Source organism: Equus przewalskii, chromosome 5 (genome assembly GCF_037783145.1).
Source record: "Equus przewalskii isolate Varuska chromosome 5, EquPr2, whole genome shotgun sequence".
Classification (NCBI taxonomy): Eukaryota; Metazoa; Chordata; class Mammalia; order Perissodactyla; family Equidae; genus Equus; species Equus przewalskii.
Window position 1 is genome coordinate 77,504,215 of NC_091835.1, and position 13,720 is coordinate 77,517,934.

A 13,720-nucleotide genomic window follows, 5' to 3' on the forward strand; every position below is an offset into this window, starting at 1 on the left:
AGCTCTGCTGAAACCTGTCCACCACAGGTGACCCTGCTGGCATTTGAAAACCCAGTGGCATAGCTTTCAGCATCACAGCAGTATACAGCTGCTACAGTGTGACAACCAACAGATGGGTGGTGTCTGTCCTTCCTAACGGGGAAACAAACTAAAGCCATGGTGGTGAGAGCAGTGGATCTTAACCATTAGACCCTCAGGGCTGGCTAATCTATACATTATCACTTATCATTCTAACAATGACCTTAAATCCTCATTCTGTAAATGGGGAAACTGAAGTTCAGAGATACTGAGTAATTTGCTGAAAGTCACACAGCTCCTAGGTAACAGAGGCTGAAGTCATTCCTCAGAGCACTCTGACTCTCAGTCACCATTTTAAGATTCATCCAAATAGATCTCTTGTTACAGGACCAGAATTCACACTGGAGAGAACTGGACTTTAAGACTAGAGAGCTATTCTAGGGAAGGCTGTAGGTGAATAACTACATCTGTCAGTACCTAAGCAATGTCTTGTTTCAATGACAGACATGATATTTACAGTGAAACTGACCTTTTTTTGTATGTAAGAGATTCAATACAGGATTCCATTTACTATGGCAGGATATGAAATTGACTCATGAGATTTGACCTTCCTAGTACTTTCAAACCAAGACTTTGAAGGACTCTGAAATTGACAACAAGCATATTACAACTAGGGACTAAAACCGGGAGACGCATACAGTAGTTGGAATGCAAAAGTTTAGATAACTTCTTATTACACTGGACCATCTGCCTGCCTTAGTTCAAGATTCTAATATTAGATTTCATTGGAAAAAAATGAATTGAGATTACATCAAGATAAAGTAGCATATCATGAAAATTATGCATGGAACATCCCTATGAAATCTTATTTTCTCCATCACTTAAACTAGAGCTGTGTTGAAAGTATAAAGACTTCTTCCTATAAGATACATAAGTTACAGTCTAGCTAATATAAGGTTTATTATATTCTCATCAGCTCTGAATTAATTTGAAAGGTAAAATGTAAGTGTGGTGTGTGCAAAATCTGGATTCAACACTGTAGTGATTACAGTAGCCTAAAAATATAGACAACTTCAATCCAGAAAATGTCAGTTGTGGTTGAGGAGTAAAGAATCAAAGGAAATCCATTGCTTTACTCTGACTCATATTTTCTATGCAGGAAGCTTCCATTCATCTGATGCACATACATATACACACACATACACACAGACTTCTGAGTAACCTTTATATTCTACTGGTAGATGCATGCTGGAACTAACTACTTTTGTCAGCCAAAGGCAGCCCCAATGAACAATCTCAGATTTTACCTTCTCATCATACACAAAAGACCCACAATTTGTATTGTGATCGTTTTGTCTCTTTTTGTGGACACTATGCTGAAATTTCATCTGTAGCGATGGAATTCATTGCAATATTAGGAAAAGATATTTTCTGTTTTGGAGATAAGTGATCAGTTGACATTTTTGAGTCTCACTGGATTTACACATAACCAGCTAGGGAGAAAAAAAAATGATAGTTAGAAATGAAAAGTGGAATATAAGAGGTTCAGAAAAGGTCTCCTTGAGTTGACATCTTTCAGTAGAGCTCATTATTTAATAAAATGGTTATATTACATATAAAAAGCTAAGATGCAATATCTAAAGGCTAATTTTTAAACTAATCTTGGTAATACTTTCTTGAATCTAAGAAAATGGTATCATTAAATATAATTTAACAACTCTTTTATGATGAAAATTAAAACTAACATTGTACCAAATGTAGTTATAATGGCTTATAGAACAGGAAGATATTTTTCTGGGATATGCATATTTTTATATTGAGTGAATCAAAAATTATGTCTGTACCTGAGATCTTATCACTGTAATGCAGATACTCCTTTTAGAGTAATGGCTTCCTGTATAATTCAGTTAATTGACATTTAAGCAGTGAAAACTTTGCAGAACAAACCAAGGGGATTGGAGCAATCAAAGAAAAGAATAGGCATGGTTTGTATTGTCAGGGGATAGATAATCTCTTTTGTTTTACAATCAAATTCAGTACTTTTCAGCTTTTGGTGATCATCAGTTTCATTGTATGCCGGTCTGGAATTTGCTATTACCTTTCCTACAAGCTATTAAATTAGTCTGTGACTTTTTCATGGATGCTGGTGGAAGACACAAGACTCCAAGGTCAGAGACAAAGGACTTTATTACTCACAATGTAGTAAGCAGTATGTGAGCATCAACAGATGCCTCATTGCTTTGTCCCCATGTTCTCCAGGGGTTATCCGGAAGACTCTGATGGATACTGCTAGAATTCATGTTGCTAAAATCCAGGTGGCTGAACCAGAATTAGGTTTGAATCTCCTAGCTTCCCTTTTGGTGTGGCTGCCACCCAGAGGATGTACCAATTAGTCTTACCTGAGGTTACTGATAGGAGAAGGACACACATCATGCCCAGAAATGGTCAGGGAACAATCCTGAATTTTCAAAGTAGTTTTATGCATTTTCCCTCCTCTTTCCTCTGATCATTACCCAAGAGGGACACAAGAAGAAATCCACTGACTCTGGGATGGCCACATTCAGTGACAAAATTTTCTTACTAAAGGGTATAGACCAGGAAGAGATAAAGGTAGAGTCAGAAATAATTTTAAGTTGATTTTTAAAAAATCCATTCCACCTCCCAGTGATGCCACAGCCTAAAGATGATAAGAAGCAAGAATGTCCATCAAATACCATGATCATCAGCCCATTTTTTGGTGACCTTTATGAGAAAAGACAAACCACTGTCAGACTGTAGATGGTTTGGGAAGTGGAACATGGGGCACAGTTTAGAGTTAAGAATCATAGTTGGATGGCCAGAGTTAGCTGATCAGAGTGGAACAGTAACACTATAACCAGAAAAAGAGTTGATGGTCATGAAGTATCACAGATAACCTTAAGAAAAGGATGAAAACTTCTGTGTGCTCAATTGGCCAAAAGAAGACAGTGGCAATGGCTCCTGCAATGTGTTCTGCTGCTGTGAGTCAAATGGGTCAACTTTTGGCATGAAGTGGCGACTTTGGCACCAGAAACGTATAGTCTTTTACTTTATGCCCAGTCTGCAAAAGTGGATGTGTTGCCTTCTCCAGTACAAAGGTGAATTTAGGTAGTGATAGTGGCCATCTGAGCAGGCTTGATCAGCAGCCTGATTCCAATTGATCTCATCGGAGAAGAGACCCTCACCACCTGCATGATTCAGTTGTCTGATTGCCCTCTGAGATTTGTTTCTACAGTTCATCGTTCCAAAAAGGGATGTGTTTAATCCACCAGTCTGTGGTCTTCCAAGCGGTAGACCAGATACCTGGGACACTGGCAGTAGCCCAAGTTAGTAAACATGTAAAAAGATTCATCAAGGGTAGTGCTGGTGAGGGCTATTAAGACTGCCTTGAGTTTTGCCTATTGAATAGAGTAACCACATCCACTTTTGTTTGCAAATATCTAGCACTAAGACTGAACATCAATAGTGGCCCAATGGACACCATTAAGTTTTAATTTAGCTGAGCCATCAGCAAATCAGTCCTAGAAATTTAAATGAACACCTGTGAATCAGATGCCACAGAGCCAGCAGCATTGCCTAACAAAGGCAGGGAAGTTCAAGGCAATGTTTCCGTTGCCTCTTTTTGATGGAAAGACAAAATGGTGCTCTGGCCAGTCCAGCTGTTCTCTTAACTATGCCATTTTCATTTGACTGGTGAGGCTTGTTGGGTTTCATATGTTAATAAGCCTGGACATCTTTTTGTACGTTTATTTGCTATTTCTATTTATTTTTTGTGAATTGTCTGCTTGAATTATTTACCCACTTTTCTATTCAGTTTTTCATACTTGTATTGCTTTGTTGAAGTTCTTTTTACATTACATTTTCCAGTTTTTGTTACTTGTCGTACATGGCATCTTTCACTATACAAAAGTATTTAATTTCTATGTAGTCAAGTGTGTCATGTTGTACCTATATGTCTCCTGGGTTTGGTGCGTTACCTCAAAGGTATGTTTCTACTCCAATATTATTAAAATATTTCTGTTTGTTTTCTTCCAAATATTATAATGTTTGAGTCTTTAATCCATCTAGACTTCCTTTTTATATATGAGGATTTGTAAACAAACTATTTTCTTCTAAATAAATAGTCAATATTCTAACAGCATTCATTTTATTATTCTTCCATTCCCCACTGATTTAAAATGCCTCCTTTCTTCATACAAAAATTCCAAATGTGCTGGGGTATATATTTTGGACTCTTCATCTGAGTCTAACATATTAACATAATAGTGTTGATAGGACAGGAAAGTAATTATGTGATATTGTTTTGGAATGAATAGTAATTTTTGAAGATATTGCCTTGTTGCTCATAATGTCATTGCATTTCTCAGATCATGCTTAAATGTGCATTTTTTTTCTGTTTTCTTTATAATGTTACAAGAAGAATTATTAATAGAGCTTACATAACATTTAGGAAAAGATAGAATGAAATTTAGTTTTTATAAGCAACTAGTCAATAGCAAACATAGATTTAATCTTAAAGCATCCCAGTAAGCAGAAGCATCTTTTCAGTAAAGAAAACCACTGCTTCATTCTGTAGTCACACTTACGCCACTGTCAGAAAACCAAAGATGTGAGTGAGGTCAAGGATGATTAAGGAGCTAGGTCCTCTTTTCAGCAATTTTCTTTATGTTTGTGTCAAGACCAAAAGTTAATGAGGTCCATATAACTCACTTCTGAGTTGTAAGTGAGGGAAATCTTGAATACTTACTGTGTCTAATTATGGATTACAGAGGTAACCCCTTTAACACCTAAATCTTGTCCTACGAAATCCTCCAAATGAATCCTCTGTTAACTGACATGTTGATATGGGATTCTATTGAAAGCTTAATTTCTGCTATTTGGCTGTTGGGTTTCACCTTCGATCACTTCTATGGAATATAGTAATTCATAGTTTAACACTGCATATACTAAGCACTCTATCAAGATGGGGACTTGGTTGCTTTTCTTTTAAGATAAATAAGGAGTGTGTACCCAGCACTCTTTGCCTTATTATATTATTTAATTTTTACTACAACCGGTAAATTAGATTTTATTATGTTCACTTTACTGATGGGGAAAGCCAGACTCAAAGAGATTAAGTGACCTGCCCAATGCCAAGAGCTCACAAAGAGCAAATTTGGAATTTAAAGCCTTGTTTGTAGGATTCCAAAGTCCATGATTTCCCTGCTATATCATCGTTCAGATCAAGCTTCAAGGAACTAGCTTACAGTACATACTGAGAGCCCTGAGCAACAGCCCTGCTGACTGAGTGAGCTGTGGTGGAACGCTTACAGAGCCAAGAGGCAGACATTTTAGTTACTTCTGGGAACCAACAAATCTATTAAGAAGAGTCAGAGATTTGTCATTATTTTGCTTTTAAATTCAAAGCATGTGTTCAAAATACATGTTCAACTGTTACTCAGATCATTCCTCCCACACCCCTTTTTTCAGGACAGTTATGTTATTTACTTGAATACAGCTTGGCTCCTTCGTTTCTGTTTGTTTTCCTTTCTGAATATGTAAAAATCTCACAGGAAAGTTTACTCCCTTTCCTGTTTCTACCTTGTTTCCTTTCATTCACAAGCAATTTCTTTACTTCTGATTTAGATTTTTGGTTCCTTTTTTGAAAAAAAAAACAAAAGATAAAGCAGATAGATGTATATTTTCTTATTTCAACATTATCTCTTTAAAATGTAAATTGTGTCACTCACCTACTTAAAACCTTCCAGTGGCTTCCCGTCTTTCCGACGATAAATCCAAACTCCTTCTATGATCTTCTGGAATCGAAATGTTCTGCACCTGACTAACTCTCTGACGTCATCTGCTAGCATTCTACACTCATTCATTCTACTATATCCGTTTGAATATACACATGGTTGTCCTTGTCCCATGGTCTTTACACTTGCTAAAATCTACCTGGAATGCTCTTCAAACAGCTCACCTCTTACATTATTGCGTTATCTGCTCAAATGTCACCTTCTCAGAGAGGCCATCTCTGGCAACCCCCCATTATCATGCTCTGTACTCTTGCCTGGCTTTGGCTGTCTTCATAGCATTTGACACTACCTGACATTATATTATTCATTTATTTGCTAATTGATTGTTGTCAGGACCACTCACTATAATTTAACTTCTATGAGGCAAGGATGTTGTCTTGCTTAACATTCTATCACCTGTGCTTGCAACAGTGCCTTCAAATAGTGGGTGCTCAAGAAATATTTGCTAAATGGATCAATAAATAAATGAATCAGTATTTCCTCCATAGCTCTCATCTTTTTCCTTATTAATCTCAAGTCCCCATCCTTTTTTCTATGAGTTATGTAAAAAAAAAAAAACAAAAAAAAACACCTGTTTTCTATTTCATTATTCCAGTTGTCTGTAGTATTCCCATTGGTTTTTGCTGCTTCCACTACTTTTTAAAATTTTGCAATCATGTTTTCCCTCTCCATGCAATATTTTTCCTGATGTCATAAGTTCTTTTTTTGTGCCTGTCTTGCTCCAACAATGTCTTGTGTCTTGTTGAAAGTAAAGATTTTCTAACATCCTACCTTCTGTCTTGTAGAAACATCATTTCAAGAATGGATATTTCTCATTCTTCAGGTTGATTCTCTTCTTTTGAATGGCTGAAGCATTTCTCATCCCAGCGATTTTCTTCTCTTTGTACATCTTTACAGAGGCAGATCTGTGCTCATGCAGTATTGTGAATTGAGATGAGTTCTCCAAAGACACTGTGTGTATCTCTGGTAGAATCTGCCAGGGGAAATTAAAGGGAGAAGGAGAATTTTTGATTTATTCTGATGTTACTTTGCCAATTTAGACATCAAGGCATCATATGGGATAGAATACAGAAGGAGGAAGTGTTCCTTCTAGAAGCTTTCTCAGTGAGGAGCAGCATCTCTTTGCTGAAGAAGGTCCTGGTAAGTTTGTTGGGGCAACTGGCTCTGTCTCTTTCTAAGTTAGATGTTCATCCTTACAATAAGACTATTGCCCCATGAGTATGCCAAGCATGGAGTAAATATTTTTTTAAAAGTCTTTGCTCTTCTATCTATGGTTTTCCCAAGGATATCAGTAAAATGAAATTGCTCCCCAAATATACAACGACCTACTGTGTGGACCATTTTCACTGCATGTTCCTGCACTTCTCACTAAGGATATACTACCAGGGTCCATTTCTGATACTGCAGGAGTTCCTTGCATGTATCTTTTACTTTCCTAGTTTACAGACTAAAATAGACTTCTCTATATTTTCATATACCTTTCCCCAATTCAGGGAGAATCTGGAGGAGAGGTGTCAAAGACTATATTCAAGTCACCACTGTTACTGAAACTTAGTCACCTAATCTCTTAATTTTTAATGTTATATAAAAATAGAGAGAATAGTATAATCAGCTCTCGATCCTCACCTCCCAGTTGGTTTTTGTATCAAATATAATTTATCTGATGATGGTAATTTTGTTCACTTAACATATTACAAGACTGAGATTTTTGGATTCATTTTCCTTTACCTTATTTGTGATAAGAAGGCTATGTTACATGGACCTTGATTTGTTTTTCACTTTCTATCCTAAACATATCAATATCTCAGAACCAAGATTTGCCTTTATCAAATGAACAGTCCTAGAAAAAAAGGAAGCAGTCACCAGTGAGAAGAGTGTATAAAGAACGAATAGTAATTTTTAAAATGTTAGAGGAAGCGTGTTAAGTTGGTATGTTCCATCTATTTTTCCTGTCGTCCTCCAGCCTCCCTGTGCCCTTCCACTGAGGGAAGGAAAAGAGAGAATTGCACAGGGAGAAATTGTCCTCAAGTTCTACTTTGTTACTTTAAATTAACCCAATCTACTCATGACACAGTGGCTAGGAGTCAACACAATAAGTAAATCCTTTCTTGCCCATTCCCCTGGACTCTCCTACTTTATTACGATTTCATTTTCCTGTCCAGCCTGATTCCTGACCTTCTCCTCTCCTTTTAGGTTCTGGTCACACACTCTTGGCTCTCACAGTAAAATTGATTTCTGGGGTTTGATCCCTGTGGCTGTCTAAGCACTCAGGATGTCCTCATCCTCTGGCTCCTCATGCCAGATTCAAGCTGCTTCCATTAATTTCTTTTTCCTCATTCAAACAGCAGGATACAGTATGTAAGGGCACAGACTACAAAGCCAGAATGTCTGGATTTGAAAGCTGGCTTCACGTTTGGTCAGCTGAGGGTCTTGGGTAAGTAACTTTACCTCTCTGGTTTCCTTGTATATAAAATGGAAATTGTAATGATATGAACCTCACTGGCTTGTTTCAAGGTGGAAATAAGTTTAGTAGTGGTAAGTGTGTAGAATGGTGGTTGATGCATGACAATTGCTATAACCATCTTGTTAGTAAATAAAATAGTCCGTTAGCACAGCCTGACTCCCACAGGATGAGAAGCAAACTAGAAATTTCTTTGTTTCTGTTTTCCAACAGAAAGCCCTGATCCTTAAAGCAAAATCATTTTCTGCTTTGGATTTATCATCTTCCAAACTGGAATTTTCGGCAGCTGCTTCTCTTTCTGGCTCTTTATGTCATGCTTCCAGAAAGCCAAAACTTGGCACTGAACAGCAATAAAATGAATGTTTGCAGAGTTTAAGGCTCTAATTAAAATAAAACTGCTTTAAAACTACAAGGGCTTTGTGTTTAAGGGAATATAAAATTTGCAGACAACGTAGAAGCTGGATACTTCGTAGGATGCTTTCCTCAAGTGGACCTGAAAGCCGGGGCAACAGGACTGTAAATCCACTGGAAATGAAAAAGTACCCGGTTCCAAGTTAAAAGATTAACTCTACTCTTTAATACATCAGATGCAACTGCTTTATTCAAGAAAGTTACTTTCCATGTTCATTTAATTCACATGCCTCTTTTGCTTTTATCAAACAGGAACCTCCAAAACATTTCTCACTTTCCCATCTCATTCTCAATTAGCCTAATTCTTGACTTAATTTTAGTTTCTCCCAATTTAGAATTTCTGATTGTTTCTGAATTGCTGGAGCCTTATCTGTCCAGATGATCTCATCTGTATTGCCAAGTTTCTGTTAGGGTCAAGTCGACATTTTGTTTTTCTTCCAAGTTCAGATATCATCCAAGGATTGAAAACAGATCCCCATACTTCAAATTAGTTTCAGTAACATTTATTTACACCTCATTTGCATTAATTCCTTTGTAAAATTCTGTCAAATATTTTAATCCTGGAAATTTTTAGTCTCACTTGTGTTTGATGAATTTTTATTTCTACTTGAGATTATTTTACAATTTTCCAGTAGTCTCTTGAGATATATTGATCTGAGGAAAGAGCATCTGTCTCTTATCATTAGTTTGGAAGAGATTGTGCAAATACTGCTGCTATTTCCATGAAAAGGAAGGAAGAAAACCATGTGAATCGACAGATTCAGCATGGGTGCCCTGCAAGGTAACTACAGTCAGATTTTATGTCTTCTTATTTGGCTACAGGAAAGAGGGTAGAAAGAGTGAAAAACCCAAATCTGAGCTTTGGAAAGAACTTGTGGCTAGATGAACTCCCAAGCGTAGAGGTGTGCCAATGTAAAAGGCTAGAAGAGATTCTTCCAAAACGTAACAAAGAGACATATTTGGCCCCATGGAGGAATAAACATTGGAACTTATCTATTTGCTTGATGTTCAAAAGAATCAACAATATGGGGCTGCCTGGTGGCACAGTGGTTGAGTTCACCCGCTCTGCTTCAGTGGCCAGGGGTTCCCAGGTTCAGATCCCAGGAGCAGACCTACACATTGCTCATCAAGCCATGCTGTGGCAGCATCCCACATACAAAACAGAGAAAGATTGGCATAGATATTAGCTCAGCGACAATCTTCCTCAAGCAAAAAGAGGAATATTGGCAATGAAAAAAAGAATCAAGAATACTCTGGTGAGTGGTAAGCAGATTTTTAAGTAACCATTCTTTCAAATTTTTCTTACATAACGTGGATTTTTTTTTATACTAGAATTCATTTGAATCCCGGCAGCTGTTACATTCTCTGGCCTTATTAGCAGCCCCTCCCTCTGTCTCCAATCCATTTGGCAACATTTACCAACATTTGTGGCTTTTACAACTGGGTGTGGTGGTGGCTCCTGGCATCCAATGAGTAGAGAACAGAGATGCTGCTAAATATGCTACAATGCACCCTCCCACAACAAAGGACACCCTCCCACAACAAAAAATTATCCCACCCAAAGTGTCAATAATGGTAAAGTTGAGAAACCCCTAATTAGATATTTAAAAATATAGATAATCAAAGAGACAAGGTTATTCATAACTAAGAACCCATGCTATTTCAAGAAACTTGGAAAAATTTTCCTCACCTTTCAACAACAAAATGAGAGTGACAGAAATTGCAAAATGCCTTTCCAGAAAGAAGACTTCGGTAACCACAGTTATGTTTACCTTCGACTCTCCTCCTTGGTTTTCCTAATGGAGGATGTCTGGGGATGGAGGGGAGGTAGTTGTTATAATGTGTTTGAAGTGTTTTGTAATCTGTAGAGAGCTATACAGATCTCAGGAGCCATTGTAGAGATAAAAGCCTAGGGCATGCTCGAACGGGGTTCTTTGTTGTCTGATGGTTGCTGACTTTGTGCAGCAACTACTCCTGGAAATTTTATTTAACCTGTAGGTCATTCCCTTTGAGCATAATCTTTATCCTTACTCCTTCACTTACTACTGCCTTGTGCTGTTTGCAGCACAAAACATACTGAGGCAGTTTTAGTATTAAGCTCTATTTTTCTGAAATGTCAGAGGTTGAGTTTCAAGTTCTATACAGATGAGTAAAAGCCAGTTATTCTCCAGAGAAAATTTTTCCTGCTGTTGTGTTTCCTGGCAGTTGGTAGGGCAGCCAGCCATTGTTGCTTCCATCTGATTAAGTCTTTGAAGGGCCTTAGAACCACCCAGTTGTCTCTGGGCCTCTGAATCACGGGTTATTACAGTAATACTTCCCCTTCCATACTTTACGGACTTCCAGAAATAGCCTCCTTACTAGTTCCAGATAGATTTGGAAGATCAACTGGAGGAGCAAATGTTAGGGGAAATCTGAATCTTTGCTTTACTGATCAGAGAGATCAGAGAATATATTATCATCACAGCCAGAAATAAACATCCTTACTGTTTAGAAACTGGAGTATTTTTGGGATAGAAGGAATGCCCCTAAAAACTGTCTAAACAGGTAATTGTGTAATGTTGACTCTAAACCCCTTCGATATGGAGAGAGATTTCTCTCCTGTCTACATCTGCTCTTTCATATACAGAAAATGACCCTTGTCCTAGGTGAGTAGCTTTACGTCAAATCATAACTCTGTCTTGCTAAATCTAGGGAAGAAATATTTTGTATCTGGGCTAGAATTGGGCTATTCAAATAATCATACTTTCTGGCTTTAGATTTTGACCAGGCATTATAAGTTCGAGATCAAGAATATCTAGGAGGAGTTATGACTAATTTATTTTTGAATACTTTCTCCAAAGCATTCTCTGGGAAAAGGGGGCTATTTGGCTTTTCTGAAAAGCTAAGGCAGTGTCTCTGGTGTTCCTGTAATAGAGATGTCCCTGATCTTTCACTGAGCCAATTCACGTGGATTTGCAATATGACAATCCAGGTGGTCTGCCATCCCATCCTCTAAATCTGAGAAAATTACTTCTCTGTTTTGGAAATTCTTGGCTTCCTTAATGCCCACCATGTGAAGAGGAAATAAGCTGATGCTTTTTTCTTTTTTGTAATGGATGTTGTAAATGGCTATTTAATTCCAAATTAAATGAAGATTTCTCTACGTTTTATAGGTCCCAAGCAAATGATTATAGAGATCCTATCATTTCAGTAGATTAATATAAAGCACTTTACTGTGATAATACTGAGAGAAATACATCAGAACAGGTCACAGGATTGACGTTAGCTGCCAAAGTGGCATTGAGAGGTGTTGGTCTGACACTGAGAAGCATTTTTTGAAATGTTCTATGTGGGTGTACTTTTTCTAGACTAGTCTTGAATCTTAAAGACATAAAATTGAGGGTGGAAATGAATTGAGGAACAACTGTCAGAAACTGAAATTAAATGAAATGGAAATTTAAATACTTGATGAGAATGCTGGGGCATAATATGACTTCTGTCCTTCGATAGTAACTATTACCAGCCTAAAGAACAGGGTACTAATTCTAGGCCAGTAACCTCCTGTGGCCATGGATTTTCTCTGTTCAATAGTTTGAATTCCTTACCTGTCCCACTCCTTTTCACTTAAAACAAAATCCCCCCAAAATTAATATTCACATTCATGCTTATCTCCTTCCATCAAATCTCAGAGAAAGTGGTAGCATTCTTCCTGTCCAGTGCAAACCCTCCACTCATGCTTTTAATCCCATCCTCTTCAGCCACCTCGAGGGCCTTGTTCTAATGATTTTCTATCTTATCTATTTTAATTTCCCATCATTTGCCTTTCTATTGAGATACAATGACATATAGCAAAGCATCAACTTGATTATAGGTGTACAACTTGATGTTTTAACATATATATACCCATGTAATCAACACATTATATACAGGAAATGTATATGCATCGTACATACATGTTATATATGCACACACAGATATTCACGTAATCAACAGCATTTCCAGCACTCCACAGGCTTCCTCAAGCCCCCAAACATATAAACACCCCCAAAGGTAACTAGTATTCTGACCTCTATCACCATAGACTGTTTTTGCTTTCTTTTTAATTTTATAATTTAATTTCAGTGAAATCTTAAATTGTGTATTCTCATGCCTGTCTCCTTTGCTCAGCACTGTCTGTGTGAAGCAATTATGTTAGGGCGTGTGAGAGAAGTCCATGCTTTTTTACTGCTCTGTGTAAGTGCATTGTGTGGGTACTACATGTTTAGTTTGTCCTACTGTTCACAGACACTGCTGTTGTTTTCAGCATGAGGCTTTTATGAGTAATGTGGTCATGAACCTTCTAATAGTCTTTCAGTGAACATGTTCACTCATTTCTTTTGTAAATCTACTCAGAATAGAATCAGAGGTTCAGAGTTCTATGGCATATATATATATCGTGTGTGTGTGTGTGTGTGTGTCTAGCTTTGGTACATACTACTAAACAACTTTTTAAAGTGTGACATTTTTACTCCTACTAGTACTGTATGAAAGTTCTAATTGTTCCATTGTTCCACATCCTTGTCATTTCTTGCTGTTATCAATTCTTCACTTTATCTGTTCAAATGAAATATAATGATGAAATATAATGATATCTCATTGTGAGTTTTTGTTTTTTTAAGATTTTATTTTTCTTTCTTCTCCCCAAAGCCCCCCAGTACATAATTGTACATTTTTAGTCATGGGTCCTTCTAGCTGCGGCACGTGGGACACCGCCTCGGCAAGGCCTGATGAGCGGCACCATGTCCCTCCCCAGGACCCGAACCGGCAAAATCCTGGGCCGCTGAAGCAGAGCTTGCAAACTCAGTCACTCAGCCACAGGGCCGGCCCCTCAGTGCGGTTTTATTTTTATTTTATTTTATTTTTTTTAATTTTTATTTTTTTCGGATGTACACTATATTTCGAATTCTGTATACATTGCATCATGTTCACCACCCGAACACTAATTATAGTGCATCCCCTCACATGTGAGCCTAATCACCCCTTTTGCCCTCCCCCCGCC

General features: G+C 37.6%; 1 long non-coding RNA gene across 1 annotated transcript in view; it reads left to right on the top strand.

Annotated features, from left to right (window-relative positions):
* Positions 1-7,953: 7,953 nt before the first annotated feature.
* The window catches only part of LOC139083410 (uncharacterized), a 33,788-nt gene continuing 28,021 nt past the window's right edge, over positions 7,954-13,720 (top strand). Inside the window, exon 1 of the long non-coding RNA XR_011540107.1 lies at positions 7,954-8,265. This is a non-coding gene — a long non-coding RNA (uncharacterized lncRNA). The remainder of the gene's footprint in view (positions 8,266-13,720) is intronic.